Source organism: Vollenhovia emeryi, unplaced genomic scaffold (genome assembly GCF_000949405.1).
Source record: "Vollenhovia emeryi isolate VEMERY1.0 unplaced genomic scaffold, V.emery_V1.0 DF939143.1, whole genome shotgun sequence".
NCBI lineage: Eukaryota > Metazoa > Arthropoda > Insecta > Hymenoptera > Formicidae > Vollenhovia > Vollenhovia emeryi.
In genome coordinates, this window is record NW_011967223.1 from 1,668,764 (window position 1) to 1,689,656 (window position 20,893).

The 20,893-nt window shown below is 44.8% G+C and overlaps 1 protein-coding gene and 4 non-coding genes across 6 annotated transcripts in view; 3 read left to right on the forward strand and 2 right to left on the reverse strand.

Moving 5' to 3' along the window:
• LOC105566677 overlaps positions 1-20,893 on the forward strand; it is a 401,439-nt gene that overhangs the window by 49,084 nt on the left and 331,462 nt on the right. For both annotated transcript variants that reach the window (XM_012020872.1, XM_012020874.1), the window contains exon 3: positions 7,609-7,680. The gene's annotated coding sequence lies outside the window, so the exon portion shown is untranslated. The remainder of the gene's footprint in view (positions 1-7,608; positions 7,681-20,893) is intronic.
• Positions 117-196, forward strand: Trnal-uag. Its single transcript has one exon. It is a non-coding gene; the product is annotated as a tRNA-Leu (tRNA).
• Positions 787-858, reverse strand: Trnaq-cug. Its single transcript has one exon. It is a non-coding gene; the product is annotated as a tRNA-Gln (tRNA).
• Trnaa-ugc lies at positions 1,176-1,247 on the forward strand. Its single transcript has one exon. It is a non-coding gene; the product is annotated as a tRNA-Ala (tRNA).
• On the reverse strand, positions 7,238-7,321 carry Trnal-uaa. The gene has a single exon. It is a non-coding gene; the product is annotated as a tRNA-Leu (tRNA).

Below are 20,893 nucleotides of genomic sequence, written 5' to 3' on the forward strand. Positions count from 1 at the left end.
CTTTTATATGCGATTTTGAACCTTTTACAATCGTATTTCGATCAATTTTAAGTGAAAACAATCTGTCGTGAGGAGAGGCCTGTATTTATACGCAGTTATGGAAGCCTCTTAGCGAAGGCAGCGTGGCCGAGCGGTCTAAGGCGCTGGTTTTAGGCACCAGTCCGTAAGGGCGTGGGTTCGAATCCCACCGCTGTCAAATCTTTTTTTTAATCTTTTTTCGTCTCGATGATCTTTATAGAGACGATTCGAAATTATATAGATCGTGGAAATGGTATGCACGAATTAATCCAATTATCCTAACTATGCTATATTTTGCATTAACATTTGTGTGTGTGTGTGTGTGTGTGTGTGTGTGTGTGTGTGTGTGTGTGTGTGTGTGTGTGTGTGTGTGTGTGTGTGTGTGTGTGTGTAAATATTGATATCAATAATTGTGATACAAAAATATGTTCAGACAATTATCTTTCAATATTTTAAGCTTCTTTAACAAACATCTCAAATATGAGTGTTATCGATTTTTTATAACTTTATAATATAGCGAGGGGAATTTCAAGGACAGTATTACAATAATTTATGTAGCTAACCTTACAGTAATGTAGTCACTAACCGTGTAGGAGCTAGTAATAGATACGCGCGAGCTTGTTAATTACATAGTCGCGTGTTTAATAGAGTATGAAATTTACATAATTTCATTTTGCGATGCTAAAATTAACGTTTAAAACCTGCACTAATTTACTTACAATTAGTGAAATGCAATGCGCGAAATAAAGAGCGAAAGATCAAAAGTTAAGGTCCCACCGAGATTTGAACTCGGATCGCTGGATTCAGAGTCCAGAGTGCTAACCATTACACCATGGGACCTTCAAAAATCCTCGCTGATAAGAGAGCTAAACTAGCACGTTGTCCCAGGTCATTGTGCAACATAATTACACTATACTTAGGTAAATATCTCATGAGACAGCGATAACATTTACCCTCTTGCGTTCGAAGCGTGAATTTGTATTATTCATCACTGAGCTCTCTGGCGATATTTGTACAGTAAAATGTTCGTGTTTAACGTTTAACCACTTAATTTGCCTTCGAGGAAAATTTTCGTTACGTCAATTGAAATAATAGACGACGCTGTTGAAGACTGACTACCTACCTACTCTCGTGTTAGTCGGAGCTCTTCAAAAACCGGGGATGTAGCTCAGTGGTAGAGCGTTCGCTTTGCATGTGAAAGGCCCCGGGTTCGATCCCCGGTATCTCCAGTCTTTTTGCTGCTGTCATTTATATGTGGCTGTTTACTTTTTCATAAAGAAGAATTTATTATACACACACACACACACATGGTTTTACATATACTTATATATATTTTGTTTTGTTCGAGCCTTAATAGAAATTTTTGGATAAAGAAGTACAATTTTTGTTCATTTTCAAAGTGAACATAAAATATGAACGTTACATAGGAAATGTAAATAAGGCTCCTATACAAAACAACTTAAATTAACGAAAGTAATGTTAGAAAACGTTTAGGCAATGTGGACCGTCCAATGCTGTACTATATATATACAAATTGTTTACACCATTTTCAACGGGTGACGGCTCACATTGCCTAAACATTTTATAACATTACTTTCGTTAATTTAAGTTGAACGTTACTTCTTTTTATGTCTGTGTAATAATGTTACATCCCCGTTTACATCGCGACTCCCGATGCATTTGACTCGCATCTGGCGTACTAAAAATAAAGTAATTACTTCTCGTTGTTAAAGTTTTCGCACGCGTTAAGAAAGAGTCGACTCATTGTCGGTACACGTACGTGTGCATACGTATCGTTTACCGTTTTTATTGAAAGTCATACATTCGCGGGCATCGGGTCGATCGTCGTTTTATCGACTCGATTCTGCGCGTCCAGCCGCGCGCCGGCTCGTCCGTGCGGTGAAAAAATCGCGCTTATTTAGAACGTCAACTGACGACCGTGGCCGTATGTAAAGCGTGACAGGGGAGACGATGGCATGCAAATGAAGCCGCGCAAAGAGATTGAATGGTAATAGTCTTCGATTCGTCATATGCAAAAGTTCCGCGAGCGCGGAGCCGAGCGCTCCCCTTCCTCCCCTCTCTTGTCGACGCGAAAGAAAGATGCTATCATTTGAATTGCCGTCATCATACGGGTAGAGATACGTTATGCCTATCTCCATCGAATATACCCGAGAATAATCGTGCGAAATATACTGCGACAGGCTTTCCTTTTTTTCCCTTTCTTTCCTTCTCTCTCTCTCTCTCTCCCTCCCTCCCTCCTTCCCTCCCTCCGTGGGGTGAATGCAAGCGCTGTGCACGTGGGAATTAATCATCGCTGGAAAAAACGACGCAATAAGGCAGAACGTAGCGCGAATCGCTCGTTCTCTAACGTAATCGCACGTCGATGAGTCGTACGAGAGGCAAGAAACGCCAGTGGATAACGGCCTTGATTGATCGTAAGCGTACGTGGTAGTCCGTGCTGTATCGATGGTGTACGGTATACATGTAGCTTTGTTAGCTATGATGTATTTTCCTTCGCTCGTCCCGTTTTAAAGTGCATTTATATTTCTAACAAGGAATGGATTAATACTATAATTTTTTTCATTTATTTTAAACACGTATAACAGGTTTACATAATGAAAAATGTATTTTATGTAATATATATAATATATATTAATATATTAAAATATAAATATATTAAAATTCTCAGATGTAATATATATATATAATTTTTACATCTAAGAATTTAGAAAAAAAATTGCATACGTATCAAGAGAATTAATATTTTATAAATTATTTTTTACTTATTAAACTATGTGGAAACTCGCGCATTCACGAAACATCTGTGAAATATCTTCAAAGTATTTGACTTGACAAAAAGGTTTCGTTATCCGTGAGAATTGAAAGCTAATTGCAATCCGTACGTGATGTTGCCGCAAAATTATGGAATCGTAGAAAGCGATGCCTCGCACGAACATATAAATCGGAGATTCGACGAGATCTAATAGAGCCGCCTTAAACCTGCGGTATTCGAAGTATTCCTGCGAAGGGGAAAATAAGAGAGAGTCCGCCAGAGGATCCCCTGTCACTGAACCGTTATAATATCCTGTCCGGCAATCCCGGGTATCTATTTTGTCCCCGAGGAAGAGCGTAACTATGTGAAAACAACATAAAAAAAATCTCGCCGCGCATAGATATCGAGTTTTGACCCCCCCCGGGCTGGGGTCAGCACTGGAGCGTGTGACCATTTTGTCACCCTCTCCGAAAATTTTATTTACGAATATCCTTTCGTTGCTTGCGCGTGCGTGCGCGCGAGAGAGAGAGTACTCGCGCTGTCCGAATGCGTGACGCGACATAAAAGTGTCGGCACCCCCGCCGATGCAGCCGCGGATTCTTTCCGAGTTACAAGCGGCGAAACTTCCGGCTGAATTTAAATGTCCAATTGTCAGCGGCGCCGCGCTCCGAGCCCTTCGACGAACGTTTTACGGGCAATCGACGACGAAGGAATAACTTGTTCCGCAACTTTTTTTTCCGTCCAGCTATAGAATGCGTTATGACGTCATGGATGAATTTTGATTCCGCGTAAGAGCTATCTTCGAGTGTTATTGCGATCGGTCGAGCGATACGAATTTGCGGAATTACTTCATGAACGGAAGCGATTTTACATTTAGGGCAGCACTGAATCAACCTGTTTCTCGTGAAACTTTACAGGGACATGACTCACGTTTGTAAAATATACATTTACGATGTTACCGTGTTGTAATCATACATGTATCGAGAAAGACCGTCGATTAATTATCGTGGAAGCTCATAGAAAAGGTTGGATGAGATCAAAACAGGAAGTGTTTAAAGTGCTTGTGGTTTACGAGAACGGTATCTCATTTTCGGGAGTAATCCCGATCCTCGACCGACCAGCAGCGACTTTAATTTATACCGAAATAATTTCACGGTTCTCTCAACCCCGCGACGAATCGGAGATGCGCGGAGGGTGAACTCGTAGAGAGAATATTTGGAACAATAAGTCGCGGCGGGTGTTCGATGACACGAAGTGCAGCGGGAAGTGACGGGGCGCGATGAATGAAAATATCCGCGGAGTGAAAATCCGTCAGAGATCGCGCTCGTCTCCATGCCGGGGATAATAATGCTGCCTGGCGCACAGACGGTTTTTGTGTCCTCTGGCTTTCTTCATTCTTCCTTCGTCGCCCGCGCTTCCTAGAGACGACGGTGGGGTGCTTTAAATATTTAGCCGGCTAATTTTCGCCAAGATTTTTAAGCCGACGGTGGAAAGTGAGAATTGAAAAGAAACTCGGCGACGCGACGCGCCGGGATCGGGGAGGGAGGCGACCGAGCGAAATGTCCTCTAGACTGAAATAATAATGAGAGGCGCCAGCGCCTTTAATCACGATATTAAACATTTACGATCGCCACGGCGGTGTCCTGCTACGCTAAGATTACTGCGCTCCTCTTCTCGCGCGGCCTCCGCGATCCGATCTTCCCCCTGGTACAAAGCGACTTTCGCTGTAACCCTCCTACGTTCCTTGTTTACGTCTAGTCGCTGATAACCTTACACGATGATCTACCTCGCCTCGGGATATTTTGCACCAGCGTCTGCTCTGGAATGCGCTTTAGCTCACCATGAACGAGATGTAGACATACGAAAGTTGATAAAGTTTATTAAGCGTATACATTTATATATTACCTTGCGATAAATACGATTTATTATCGCGCCATCCCTAATGAGCTGTATGGTATTTCGCTTTTTTATTTGGGGTATCGCGCTAATACGCTTAGATATATGTACATTGAGACATGTTTTTACCTGTGAAGTAGCAGTGATACGGTTAAACATGCACGGAATGAACCTCGGGAAGACAAATCTACCGCGATATACCGAGGTAGATCTGGGCTCGAGATTATTGCAACGGACGATTCGGGGTGGAATATAATTTGCAGTAGAATGGGCAATTCGGGCGAAAGGACGGTGGACACTGGCGAAAAAGTCCATTTTTCTTGGCCGACGTCGCTATCGCCAGATTATGTCCCGCGCAGCTATATTGATGACAATGGCAAAGCCGCCGAACCGACTAGCCGGCTCAATCTAGTCCACCGTTTGTTTTGCTTTCACACAATTTGTCATCCATTGTCTGAGCGCACGGTACACTCGCTGTCCCGACCGCCTCCAATCGTTATTTATGGTTTCGAAAAGACGCTTGATTAATTTCTGTCTCGCCCTCTCCTAATGTCCGAAAATCGCTGGCTCGCTTTCAAAAAGCTCCGCTGATTAAGTCCTCCCGATTCTTCGTAATTAACGCAAAACAATTCTCTGGTTGGTACACGCGACGGCACGATCGGGTCTACAGTCTACATAAATATTCAGCTTACGATGGAAATTACATTTTTAAGCCGCGGTTTAAGATGACGCTGATGCGGGGTGATAGTCCGACTGAGCGGGGAATAATTTAATATTCCTTATTCCGGTAATGCGATTTCACGGAGCACCGGCTACGCGACGCCCGAGCATTAGAAATACGATTTTCCTTTCGCAATCGCGAGGGATGGCTCCCGCCGTCGAGAAGCATTTTTCTCGAATCTAACTTCCCGAATTCTCATTTTCATGCTCCGTTCTCTTTCGTATCGAATCACGAATTTCAAGTTATTATTATAGACGGTACAAGATCTAAAGTGTAGAAGAAAGAACAAGAATGTTTGAATTCATAGATAAATATATATAGCAAGTAAGATTCGACATGTCACACTTTTCAAGCTTGCGATTAACAGACACGATTAATTAGTACACTCTTAACGATATTAATTGTATATAAGTAAGTTCCTTGATATTTTTTCACTGTTAAATTAAATCCGTATTTCTTTAGTAATTATACAATCGCATAACTGCAGGCCAAAAATTTCCACTTAATAACGTCGCCAAAGTTGTCTATTTGAGAAAATAATAAAGCATTGAGCGAAATACAGGAAAGAGGGAAAAACATTTTCCGTCAGGTCTCGTTTTTTTTAGCTCTCCCCTTTTTTCGTGATACCTGAATCTCGAAATCCGACCGCGGTATTGGCAACGAGTGCTAAACTGCAGGGGACTCTCACAGGCTCCATTGTGTATGTACTCCGCGTGTAAGGGTTGCCTTCATCTTTTTCCTTAACATTCTCCCCTCCCCCCAATCTTTTTTTCACATTACGAGACGCCTCTCGTGTCGCACACTCGAACGAAGTCGAGAAGTTCGCGGGGTAACGTGAGAATGACAACAGATGCGGCGGAATGAAATTACAAGGTGTCTCGACATTATGTCAGCGTGTTGTGCTTTTTCAGCGAAATTGTTGTGACAGGCGTCTCAATACGCGATTCTCTCGCTCCTACTCTTTCTTTCCGCCACCCGGCTCTCTCTTTCCCTCTCTCTCTTCTCCCTTCGAAGACTCCCCTGTGGCATAGGGTGGACACTTTTACGGTGTCAAGTCCCGGTCTTTTGGGAAAAGGGTCCGCGTCGTCTGTCGTTTGGCTAATCCCATTTAATCGGCCGCTTTTCCTTTCCGATACGCCGATCAGCCTAAAAAGAGCGCTTGAGAATGATCGATAAAAATATCGGATTGCGCGCCCCTAAAGTGAGACGTTCGTATCTACTTTCACACGCGTGTAAACTTCTGATCAACTTTACATTGCATATGTTGAATTAATTTATCTTTAAAGAATTGTCTTTACCTCACACACATACAATACGTGTGATATTATGTCACTGTCGGTAATTTTTGTGCCAGCGTTTAATTTGTATAAAATTACTATTATTGTTAGCTCTATTCTAAGACCGGTCATTTGGGTTGATACCGCACGAGATCGCATTGGTTTATCTCGCGTTTTCTAATTGTCTATGACTATTCATCGAGCCATTTATACTCGGCGCAATTATCGCCGTCATCAGTCTTCAGACCACAGTCATTCCGAATCCGATTACGTCGAAAGCCACCGTCATTTATCTTCTCGCGGAAATGTCTTGAAATCGCGTCATGCCCGCTCGAGATGTAATTAATGACGAATTACAAACTTGAACGCGACAAATCTTTTATGACGTTTTAGAATAAAAGAACAAGGATAAATCATGTATACAGCTGTTTATCATGGCTCAATCTTAATCACGGATAAATCTGAACGGGGAATGCCGTTGAAAAATTGCAACTAGCCATGTTCTCATTGTTTGTTTTGTAAATCGAATAACTTCCGGGGAAAAAAAAGATTTGCTAAGTGTGGGGTTCGAACCCACGCTCCCAGATGGGAACCAGATCTTAAGTCTGGCGCCTTAGACCGCTCGGCCAACCTAGCTTCGACGAGTCCCCAGTGGAAATGCCATTGGATAACCTGTGTATATGCACTTCTAATGTTTGTGCTGTACAATAATTACGATTCTCATTTCACAATTTGATAAACAACGTTTTACAGCTGTTTGCATGATTTTATCTCTTTAGAACGTCACGTGACATCGGATATTTTGAGAATGTGACAATAAGCACAAACAAGTGATACTTTACGTTATGATGACATTTTTCATTCTGTTACTTTTAGCAGAGTCAAACGGGATATTAAATTCTGTTATTACTATTATTTTCCAGCTTGCTTGGTCATCTTCTGCAAACTGTGCCCCGACGAGTTCGACGGAATAGGAAACACGCTGCGTGGCATGGGTAAGTGCACATGAATTCTCCGTGCGAGCACACGGTAATTTGCCCGTGACCGCTAATGCGCCGCTCTGTCTTTGTGCTTCTGCAAAAAATCACGGAAGTTGTGAGGCACGACGCGCTATTTGAATAATACCGTCATTATTCACTCCGCTCGTTCCACAGTGTGACTAACGGTGAGTCGAGGGTGAGGAGTAGGCTGGTACTTGTGAAATTTGATCGTAATCGAATAATCCGCGGTGCCCTCGCGAGAAGGACTCCCGGCGCGTGTCAGACGACCTCCGTCCTCGGCGAAACGGCGTCGTTGCGCATTTTTCTTTTATCGATCAACATTACGACGGTAGAGTATATAATGGAATATTGCGGCGCTCGTGGATAAACAAGAAGTTAAAATCTCGCTGATTTCTCACGTAGCAGTGCTAAATGTACGGTCTTGGCGCGCGCGGCTCGTAAGAGAGCGATAGCTCACTCCGTGAACGATCGTATCTGCGTGTCATCGCGCGGTATACCCGTCGCCGTCTCAAACGCTTCTCCTCGCCCTTTGCATACACGAGAGTCCAATGACCCGTTTCCATGTCGGTTTAACAACACCGTGCACCGCGGATTTGCACGCGTATCATCCACGCTCTTCATCGTTCCTCGCCGATGCATTCACGGGGGACACCCCCCTCCCCCCCTCCCCCTCGTCTTGCGCGCGGGCGCACCTGTGCGGGCGCGGCGGGGACGATAAGTCAGCGGCGAGAACGGCGCGACGTCCAGGGAGGTGGGCATGTATACGCAATAAAAGCGAAATCGTACGTCCGCGGCGACGTTCCGTGGCGACGTAATAAAAAAGGGAGACCCCGATAAAAGCGGCCGGGGGCATATCGCGGACCCCGCCGCTGCCGGCGCGGCCGCGCGGAGGCGCAGTCGATGTTGTTGATGTTGGGATCGCGTGCCGCGCGGAATGTCGTACCAGTCTGCACCCATCCCGTTGTTAAGGCGTCCCTGTGTCCCCCTTTTCCCTCCCCCCCTCGTTCCGCCACCCCCGCCCTCGTCGACCGCCCCGCGGCCGTGTCATTAGCGTAATCATTCTCCGTCACTTGGACGATTCCTCGAGAGCGCCGGGGATCCCGAACCACTTCATATTTAAATCGCTCCGAGTTCGCTTCCACTTCCGACGCGCGCTTTGGGGCTTTCCTTATTGTGCACCGCGGGGAATCGTAATGATCACCGATAACGATTCGTCCCGCGAGCTACGGATTCGAAATAAATAAAACAACTTTTCGTCTTTTGCGTTTCGCGCGCGGTTCCTCGTTCGATTTCGCGTAGGGGGGGGGGGGGTGCGAAAGTTAACGAACGCAATCATTAAAGAACGTCTTAATTCAGGGATATATTACAAGATCATATTTCATTTGTTTCCACGGTGATTTATCTCGCGTGAAATAGCCGTTGCAATATCTCGATACGTGCATTTGTCACGGCGAGGGTTTACTTGTCAAAAGCACGTCCGCGTCGTTCGAGCCGTAGCAGAAAAATAATTAGACGAAACAGACATTTTTCGAGCGAGCACGTGTGTCTCAGAATGCAGGCCCCAGCTGTTAACCGCGCTTCGACTTTCTGTATTTGTGCCGCCATATGCCAAACTTTATCTTTCTTTTGAAGACTCGGGGCCCAAGGGTGACGAGAGCAATTTATCTCCAAATTAGTTGGCTATAAATAACCATTGTAGGTATTTCTGCTATTTTTAGCCGGCACTGCGCGATCTTTTATTTCGCGTTATTCGCAATAAATGAAAACAAAGAAATTCTACTCTAAACAATCTGTGATTTGCGTCAGATTTCACGACAGATTTCTATTTATAATCTTATTATGCTGTACATTTGGTTATATAGAGGAAAGTCTTCTATTATGAGATATGATTTTAATATGAGATAGCAGATTTTCAACGTCCAAATTCAATCACAAATTTTTTTTCGCAAATGATTACACGATCTAACAATCAGTTTTCCTCTAAACAGATTTCACTTCAAGGGCAATAAATTCACGATGGAACCAACAGATGATGCCTATTAATTTAGCAGAAACTCCGCTACCTCATATTAGGAGCCTATCTCATAATAAGGGACTCTTGTATTTCGCCTCAGTATTATCTATCAATTATGCTGAATACTTGTAGCCGAATAAATAGCATTCGTCTCTATGGTGCACCGGTTTGTCGTACGTGATCTATTTCCGACATTTTTGTCGAACAGTTAAACAAATTAAGTATTTTAATTGCGACAGGTTTAAGCTTGCTTCAAACGATTCGTTATTCGCCATCTATAGTTCCATTTCAGAATTCTATTTATAATTTTAGGTATCGTATACTCGTAATATAAAATATATACATTGACTCTATGTATTTCAATTTAACCTTTATATTAAACCTAACGTTTAAACCTGTCGCAATTAAAATACTTAATTTGTTTAACTGTTCGACAAAAATGTCGGAAATAGATCACGTACGACAAACCGGTGCACCATAGAGACGAATGCTATTTATTCGGCTACAAGTATTCAGCATAATTGATAGATAATACTGAGGCGAAATAACGCGTGAACCCGCGAATGCACGCTTGGAGATTGAACGAAGGGCTTTGTACGGGCGTGATTGATCAAGTAATTTGTTTGTAAACGCTGATTGTGTCTATCGACGACTGTGATTTGTGTAATCGTCTTCGACTCGGCGGGTTATCGCACTCACGGAACAGTCTCCCGTTGTGTGATTTTTATTCGGAGTTTTCTCATCTTATCACTGTACATAAACATTATGTGACCACTAGCGTGCTTTATGAACGCAACGCTATTATGCAATCCTTCCTAACACACTTTAAATTACTCCTCAAGTATCCGAGATAGAGCGGCGTGAAAAATTTAAATTAGATTTTCGTTATCGCGTTTGTCATAATTAATATCTCCTCGACCGAGCGCAAATGGATTCAAATAGAACAGCCTCTATAAAAGTAGAACATTTCTATTTATCTTGTACAAAACTCTTCTATTTATCTAACATTTATATTTCTTTTTCCCTGTTTAATTTCTTAATTTATTTTTAAATTGTGTTATTTGCTAAAGTATCTTGAAGATTTATACGCTATATTAATTTAGATGTTACGAGAAATATTGCATAGTTTCACGCGCGCAATTCGCAGCACGTAATTTGTTACAATTATTCTTTTATTGGGTGAAATACCGTTAGCGTAAAGACCGTACAATTATAATTTTTTTATAATGTTTCTGTCCACTATTTTGTTCTCCCGTATATACATATGCGTATGTATACAGACATGTAGTAGGAAAGGCAGTGACATTTTTGCTTGTTAAAAGCTGAATGTGATATCGCTGAACCGGAAAGGTGATGTAACAACGTCCTTTGACTTTGAGTACATATATACAACCCGACGTAGCAAAAATTAGCTTTTGAAAATAATTCACGTGTGTTATCGGCTGCTAAGGGTCGTTTCATGTCGCGGCTCGTCCTTTACGTCATGCCGCATGGGAGTGCTTTTATGTCAATGCTTCAAAGTGGCATATGAGTACCTACGTAAAGGTATCGTACGCTACAAAAGTTGAACGCACGCTTCCGATTTGATATTGTTATCGCATTCCTCGCCGCTGGACATTTATCAACGTAATTACTCAATATCTGTCGCTGCCTTGTACGGAATTTTTAATTTCTTCCGTCGCTGTATGAATAGAAATGCAATTTATCTTTCGACCGTATCTTTAAATTGAGTTATCACAGTATCTTGAAGATTTATACATTAATTTAGATGTTACGAAAAATATTACGTAGTTCCACGCACACAGTTCACGGCACGTAATTTGTTACAATGCTTTTATTGGGAGAAACACAATTGGCGTAACAAAACGTATAATTATAAATTGTTTATAAAATGTAAAAGAAGTAGCACGAAAACCGTATCGCTGGAAGACTGAACGCATGTGAGTTTCTCATGATAATGTACCACGAAAGATCGTGAAACGATAATACCGAACAGCCGTATCGCGTCGCGTCGCGATGACGCACACGACGAGGAGAAGCATTGTCGATTGCATCCGCGTAGGTTAAAGTATTAATCAGAAGCCGCTGTCTTTTAAGATTATTAAAATCGTCAAAGCAACAGGCTCCTCAAAGGGTTAATTGTCATGCTTATGGCTGAGCGCTGCGCTTTCCTCGCTCGCCAGGGAGCGAATGCGAATAAAGAACGAGCGGGAACGAGAGGTGCGCCATCGAGATACCCCGCGAAAAAAAGAGGCTTACTGTCTGCGAAGCATTGTGAGAATTAAGTTTCGAGTCGCTCTTGATCGGCGAGTGACAGTCGAACGGATCAGCGTTTTCCACGTTATCTCGCCATCGCCTTTTAACTATCTTTATTTATCATTATTTCTTTTAATACGCGGAAAGAATGTTCTCTTAAAATTTATCCTGAAAATCACGTGGAACAACGTGACATTTTGAAGAGCTTTATGAGAGTTTTTGAAATTTTGCCATACATTTTATTAGTAAAATGTATACTAACAATAAGTATAATTAGGTACTAGTGAAATGTATGGTGAAATTTCGAAAATTCTCATAAAATTCTTGAAAATGCCGTGTTGTTCCACGATCACGTAATTTTCAGGATAAATTTTAAAAGAAAATTCCCACCGTGTGCCTCCAGAAGTTTATGAAATATACTAAGAAAATTAAATGCAAGCTTGTCTTTATTAAATATCAAGAAAATATCAAGAATATAAGCCCAATAATATTACGAGCGGTGGTTTAATAAAACATTAAAATTCAGGTATAATAAAGTTAGCGAATTACAATGTTTTGATAACGCATTTTCTATCTATGTTTGGTAAAGATAACTAACGGACATTTCGACTTTACTTACAATTGATCATCTTCAGCGTGTTTTATTCTTGCAATCTATTAACAAGGCTCCTTGTCCAAGTATAATCCAATATTTATTAGTGGTAATTTTGTTATGCTATAACATATTTCACATTAGTATGCGTGAATAGTTGAGGAACTAATTGAAAGGTTTTCTTCCAATCGGATAAACTTGATTATTGGAGTTGGAGCAGAAAAGTCTATGTAGCTCAGATCTTTCTTTCGTCACATGTTAAAACTGACTGAGTTATCTTTACCAAATATAGATTTTTAAAAATGCGTTATTATAAACGTTACCAATGGGTGCTTTCCAGCACGAGACACATATTGACACAGTGTAACACAGATAATTATTTATCCTCGTTTGATAACAACAAAGATAAAACGATTCACTGTGCTACACAATACCGCCTGTGCACGTTGCTGTAAAGCACCCATTATAAGTCAGATTAGGAAAACATTGTAATTCGCTAACTTCATTATATCTGAATTTTAATGTTTTATTGAACTATTTACCGCTCGTAATATTATTGGCCTTATATTCTCGATATTTTCTTTACGAGATATACTCTCTAAAAGTCAATCGGCGAATTATTTAAAACAGTGACTATAGTACCGAATTATTCAGTGCTATACATGTACCTGTTTTCAGTGATAATCCACTGACTGACTTTTAGAGAGTACACAGCTAATACATACAAGATTATCGTGACGAAGGCTTTTACATCACTCAAACGATTTCGCGTGTTTAATTACTTTCGGGGTATACGCAAAGTATTCTTTTATACGTGGGATGATAGCGCGCGTCATTATCATTAAGCTGGAATTTCAGCTGCATCGAAATCGCGAGAGTACACCGGAGACCACCCGCGACACAGTGCCGGATCTCCGGGAAATCCGTCTTATCTGGCGTTATATCCGTCTTTCCTCGCTCCAGAACGTCGAGGAAAGGAACGCCGTGGGGGGGCGGGGACGGTGACACATGTGCACGTCCGTACAGAACTGGTAAATGGACTGTCGCGAAAGGGTCAACGACGAACGAGCGGCAGAAGGGGGTGAAGGGACGAGAGGGCAACGATATCTCTCGCACTTACGCCGTCTTATGGGAGTGTACTTAGACAAAGTACCTGCTCGCAATCGCTTTAAGAGCGAGAGCGTGCCAACTATGAAAGGCGTTAAGAGATGCTGCGCGAGCGCTCTAGTCGCGATAAAGCGCACGTGTAAAACCGTCATCGTCGTTGCGTACGCGGCCGCGGATTAACGGTGAGGAGGACGATAGGAGGCAGAAAAAGGGGGAAGGAAAGGGATAAAAGAGGAGGGGAAAAGGTACTCGCGTATGGGGCCGACGACGACGATATCGTTCCACGTACGGTCGCGCTTTTAAAAGAGCCGCACGGCCGGTTATTATGGACGCGAGATATGATCCGCGTGACGCATTAATGCGTTTACGCGTAAACGCGAAAAATCGCGGATGCTAAATGCACGCGATTTATGCTACTAGCGAACGGTTTTAGCCGATTGCGCCTTCCTCCCCGCGTCTCCCTTCGACCGCGACGGTGGCGGCCAGCTTCCGAGAAGGCGCGTTCTCTCATCGACGCTCTGACGGGCCCCGAATCGTTTTGTCTCGCCGGGATTACTCCGGTAGAATGACCCGGGAGAATGCAGCCGATAAGATTGATTGCGAGCGAGAGGGAGAGAGAGAGAGAGAGAGAGAGAGAGAGAGCGCCGGAATACTCCCGTACGTACTTAAGTGTGGTGGCACTCGGTTGCTGCTCGTGCACCGCTTTTAATGACGAAGCTTCGCGCGAGCGGAGACATCTCTGCTTTTTTTCCTCTCCCTTATTTTTTTCACTGCGAGCCCGAGCGATCGCGGTTACGGTAATCTGCCGCGTCGCACGCAGTGTCCACCGTGCGCGCGTCATTTATCTCCATATCCCTTTGCTTCGTCATCCGCTGTCTCGGTAAGTGAAGAATTGCGGCGCAGCGAGAACAAGAACCCGATTATTGCTGGTGTGAACAACCTGTAGTTTATTTCCAGCGGGTCCTGCGTGTCGGCTACGCGCGGCTGCGCCGCGCGCAATTGGCGATGCGCTAATTGGATCTCCGTGCTGGCGCTGTCAAATAGGGAATAATCGAATTAATTGCGAAATATCTGGAATCTTCATTTGTTGTTTGACGAGTATATAATTGCAGAGAAATGGCGAGAGTCGGGTGGAAATTGGCGAGTGATAGGAATTATGGAGAGCGAAGTGAATTAAATTAGAAAGATTTAATGGTCACGAGATAATAATTGAATTCTAAATATGTATTTATTAATTATAGCTGGACGGTGCGTCACTCTCGTTACCGAGGTGCTTCATCGCGGTGCGTATGTCGAATTTCCTCTCTATTTTATAAATGAGACAGAGGGAGAAAGAGAGAGAGGCTAGCTCTCCCGATCGATTTTCTGTTTACCGTGCTGATAGAAATGGACGCGTTATACGAGCGCAATGAACGACGTTAACGAGTCGTCGGAATCGTCGTCTGTCCTCTGGATGTATTTTAGTAGGTTTAACGCGATACTAATGGCCAGGAGGAAGGAATTACGAAATTATACCATCAACATCCTCCCTTTGTCCAAGAACGCCACACCTTCTGCTCACCCTCGAATCTACAACGCGCAAAGATTTCTGCGTCTCCGTCTGTGCTTAGCTAAGATCTTGGCGAATTTCGAAGATAATTTGCTGCCATCGTCCCAAAATAATCGCAATACTATTTTGTTACCAACGTCGTTCCACATCTTCCTTCAGTTTCTCAGCTCGTTTGTTGGATTTGCCCCATTTATTTAACTCGGACATTTGTCGCACAGAGGGCAGAGGAGAAATTTTGAACCAGCATGTTTCGAACTCGCCTTCCGCGTCGTTCCGTAAACGTGCGATCACACGGAGAGGGGTCGGGGTTATCGCAGTGCGTTAGAGAGAAGCCGTTCGAAATAGCCTCGTAGTTCGAGTAGCAGCGCCGTTCGCTGTACTAAACGTTCCTAAATGAATCGTTAATCGTTAACGGCGCGGCATTACGCGGCCCTCTTACGACGCGCTTATAAACCGGAAATTCACCGGTCGCCAAACGTCCGACTGTCCAAATCGCTCGGCGGCCGACGCGTAGGTCTTCCGGGCAATAAAGTCGAACTCGCTTTACTGCCAAAAGAGACTCGCCCCGGATAGACAGACCGACCAGGGCCCGCTTGTTTCTAACCTGTCATTAAACGCGTACGTTAAACGCGCGTCTCTCTCTCTTTTTTTTTTATTTCGCCCTGTCGGCTTTCTCTTCGTTCCCTTTTCCTTCTCCCTTTGTCCTCGCGCAGGATCACCGTGAGGCTGTAAACGGTCGCCCATCTCCGATACGGAATGCCGGATAGGAACGAAATAGTCCGGATTCCAGGCTTTATTAAGCCCTCGCTTTACGCGAGACATTTCGAGCGCCCGGGCGTCTCGTGCGTGTGGTATCGGAAACAATGCCCGATGCCGACGGTTTGACTTCGTTTTGATGAGCCGCGTAAAAGAGCGAAGGCGATCGGCCGTTGTAAAAAGCGGCTACGGACTGCCATTTGATCATAGAGCATTTAACGAGATACCCACGTCCCTCTAACTGTTTCCAACCGACTTCGTCCCTTCGTCTGTCACGCGTGATTAACGCACATTGTTTCTTTTAATGTAAAAGGCAAAAAGTAGTAACAAATGTTAACGTGTCACGTCCCGCGAAATTAAATTAAAAGTTACAGCGTCATAACTCTTCGTCACTCGTTTGCGGAATACATTGATGCAGTTAACGGAGACTGTTAGGTCGCGTCGATCAGACTTTGACAATGCCTTCTATTTAGAAGTTCTCTCTCTCTCTCTCTCTCTCTCTCTCAACGAGCGAAATAGACGCTCTTCTCGCAGTGAATGAGGGAAAAGCGACCCTTTCTCGATCGATGCTGCGCGTTCACTTGGCAACTCCGACTGTCACTCTTGCGACAGAATAATACGTTGACGTATCAGCCGGGTACTCGGGCGAACGAGAAGTTTACGGATGTTCATAAGAAACGCTTAGGCGAAACGAGCGGTCGCCGGCATACAGCAATCGTGAGAACCCGGTACGTGCACGTTTTGTCCTTCCACTTTTATGGTTTTATTGGGTCCTTAAAGCTTCGTCCCGGCTGGCTAATTCTAATACGCCTCTTTTTTGCGCCGCAGCCCCTACGCGCATGCAGCGAGGCGCTGCGCGCTCGCGCCCCGAATAATCGTAAAATTTGATAATTAAATTTAATCGCGCCCCTTTAACGGCCCCGCACCGCCGCCCATTGTGCCATCTCCCTGGTCCTACTTTAATGGCACGATTACTCGAAGCTTTAAAACATATGCTTTATACACCTCGCCTCGGGATGATGATGCGCCATTATGATCCTGACACGTCGTTAATTTCGTCAGTGCTCACGGCCGCTACCGCGCGGCGTAATCGAGGCTCTCGCAGAGATCCTCTAAATCGAAACGGCAGAATCCGCTCGCGATAAAATGTCCCCCGGCTACGGTACTACTTGCCGCTGACAACGAGTCCCTTTCTTCGCCGGTAATCCGTTGCGACGGTTAAAGCTTGATTCTCGAGTGCTCGTACACTCGCTCGCCGTGGCGCTCGTCTCGAGAATCGAAGAGTTCGATGCGAGCCGAGAATCAAATTCGCAATTTGTCAAGTTGACTTTACACACGGGGGCGTATCTGAACGTCGCGAAGGTACGAGCCTCTCGCGCCGCGAACCTACCCGAGATTTCAAGGGGATCACTTAGCTCCGCATTTGCGCGAATATGTTTTTGCTATCGGCGAAGTGGAACGAATGATATTTTAATGAAGTAGTTTAAACGACACGGCGGAGCTTGAAATGTACGTAATGTAATGCATAGTTTTAGCCTTTATCTATGCATTTGGCGCTAATAGTCGCCGGGCGACGGTAAATAAATGATTTTCGCCGAGAGTCGCTAGCGAGAAGCGCGCGGCGGTGCTTCCTGTCGTGATACGCGGAATCTCGTCAGAATTTTTTCCTTTCTTCGTCATCCGCTATCTCTCCACGCCCGTACGGTAAAATATATAATCCCGTCGTTTGCTCGCGCAAATGCGCCCGCAAGTTGCGCGCTATCGCGACAGTCATTAATTGATTCGCGGATCGGAAACGCGTGTCTTAATTTCGCCCAATTAGTCGCGTCCGGCTGATAGGCCTCACGTTTCGGGTCCATCCGAACGAGAAAGGGCCCCGCGACGCTATTTCATAATCGCCCCTCAAGCCGCGTGTCGTCCCACATTTCCGCAGAGCCCAAAGTGCCACCGATACTTTGTCGCGACGCTGTCGCGCTCTTATCGTAGCTTAAAAGCACTGTCCGCCCTTAACTGTATTTCTTATAGCGTCCACCCCGAGTCTCGGCAATCACGTCTCGCTGAATGCGCGAGTGGCGAGTGTAATTTCGCGGAGGATAACCGAGCGCATCGGGGCGCGCGGGTGTGCGCGAAATGCGCGCGTATCGCGAGACGATACTCGGCTCCTTCTTTTTTTTCTGCACGCGCGCGTAAAAGAGCGCTGCGTCAGCGGGTCGCCAATTAAAACATCGTACCCTCGACGAGCAAGTCGCGCATAGAACGATGCGCGCGCGATTCCGCGCTTCATTGACACCGCGGGTTTTCGATGCCGGCTGCGCGCACAAGCATCAGCCACGATATCGCACGCACGTCGATATCTACGGGGTGTTGGAAAAGAGAATTCTGTAATGCGAGAGCGTGTATTGCGCTTTGTAAATAACGAATCGGGAAGTCTTGATTGACTAACTAATTGGACGAGACCAGTACAGGATAAAAAGATGCCAGGGTTACATAATCGATATATCGAACGTATACAGAGGAAAGTCCTCTATTAGGCGATAGTAGGCTTTCAACGTTCAAATTCAATGACAAATCTTTTTTCGCAACGATCACACGATCTAACAATCTATTTTTTATGAAACAGATTTCACTCCAAGGGTAATAAATTCATGGTGGAACCAACAGATGATGCCTATTAATTTAGCAGAAACTCCGCTACCTCATATTAGGAGCCTAGTTCATAATAGGGGACTTTTCTCCACGTATATGTGAGATCAGTATAAAGTAAAAAGGTTTCAAATATATATTTAACATACGTATTATTAATAATGATAGTTTTTACTTAGAATTGTGTCATCCTACTGGACCAATAAGTCAATTAAAGTTCTTTTTTGGTTTTATTTATTAATATAGGTGTATTCTGAAATTCTAGTATTAGAAACGTACAACAGAATGTACGTGCGTGTGTGACGAGAAAGCAGCAGTCGATCGTTTAGAAAATGTCAAATAGTAAGAAAATAGCCGGCGACATACGAAATCTATAGGAGAATTGATTCGCGATTGTATGTTAAAAGGCCCCCGTAATACTTGAGCCGATTGCTGCGCTCTTTTACATTTTCAAACTCTTTTTCTTAACACCCTATATAGACGTCGCCGGCGATTGTAAGAGCCCGGCACAATGGGGTAGGAAACAAGGGCCGGGCGTGCACATCAAAGTCTCGGAAGTTATGGAGTGGGACTGCCGGTGCATCCGGCGCAGACTGATAATCATCTGTACGAAATACTTTGTAATCGTTAATTACGGCGCAGCCACGAGCTTTCGAGGACGGGATCAGGCGCCATTGGGGGAGACAGGAAGGAGCGGGGGAGCGCTTTTGCGTTCGGCTGCCACAAAGTAGAGTACAAATACGCGCACTTTGGTCCGCGGTGGAATCCTCCGCTCGTTCCGGCCCATTACAGTCGGGCAAGCCCTTATCCACCACTTTAGTTTTTCATACCGACGGTTATCGCAGAATATTTCTCGTAAACCGTGTACGCTCCCTGTACATATGTACACGCTATCCTAGAGAAATCGCCTACGTGCTTGGAATACTTTCTCGCTACCTTTAATTAAATGTCACCGATCGCAACAATTTTGATGCTTTACACGAGCGACTTGGAAATTTCATCAAATATGGACCGATAGTGATTTCAGTCACGTTTGTTTCAATGATTTACTATCTCAGCCCTCTTCTCGGTTATTATTTAAAACACATTTTGCATTGCGCCACTTTGCTGTTATTCTCGAACGCGAGATAATGCGAGGGAACGAAATATGGCTAGAAATATTCGTCAAGTGCTCGGCGCAAGAAGAATTGCGCGTAACGGCTCGATAATCTCTCACAATTGAGCGGAAGCAATGATCTCTCGGGAGGAGAGAGAGCCGGGGTGAGTCTGCAGGCAACGACCGAGTTCCTCGGCAATATTCAAATCGTTGGATCTGTCAGGCCCCTGACAGACTTCGGGTAGGTCGTATTTCGTAGGCAGCCTCAAATGAGGCGGCGAAAGATTTCGCGAGAATTTCTCTCCCGAGCCCTCGCTGTGAAAAGTTCTTTCTTTCTCCCTTCCTTTTGAGGGAGCGGAACGCTTCGGTAAATGAAGCGCGCTGGAAACGAATCGCCCGGGAAGAAAAGCCGCTGCTAAACATTCGAATGCTCGAACAAATCCCAAGTGCTCAATCCCGCTGCGAGTAGTTTCTGCTTTTAGAGCTCCTCTCGGTTATGCGATCCCGATGAAAGTTTTCTCGGGAAGGAGGATGCTCAATTGTGTGCGACAAGACGTGTGCCGTGCAATTTTCCCAAAAACACGACGGTAATACACGCGCATTACTGCGCCGCGCGAAATTGCACGTGCGATTGAAAGCGCGCGCGGGGAAGATCTCGCGAGGCGCGATAACGAAAAATCCTCTAATCGCTCTCGCGTATACACGTTGCGCCCGATATTTTCTTGCTCGAGTTCCCTCCCCAGTTATTACTCACTGCCATTGATAATTATTGCGGACTGGTCTCTCGTTCTTTCCTTCTTTCCTTCCCTCCCTCCCTCTATCCCTCTTCGCCCCGTCGAGCTGGCGTATTTATGAAAACGGTGCCCCGGCTCCGGAGCGGCTTCCGAGTTTCGCGCGGCGCAGTAATCACGGCCGCTTCTCGGAAGATTTCGCCCCGTGGCAAGGGCGTGTCGGCCGCCGTCGTCCTCTCGTCTTTCTTCGTCTCTTTTGTTTCGCATCGTCCATTAACCGCGCGCGCTCGGAGCAGGTCGCGGGGCTCGTGCCGCGCTGGCCGCACCAGGAAATCAAGGAGCGAGTTATCATTACCATCTCGGCAGATTGCCGCGGCGGTGAGTGCGTACGCAACCCCGGCGCTAATAAGAGCACCGCGAGAGGGACGCGGCAGCGGCGGGGGGGGACGGGGGGGGGGCCAAG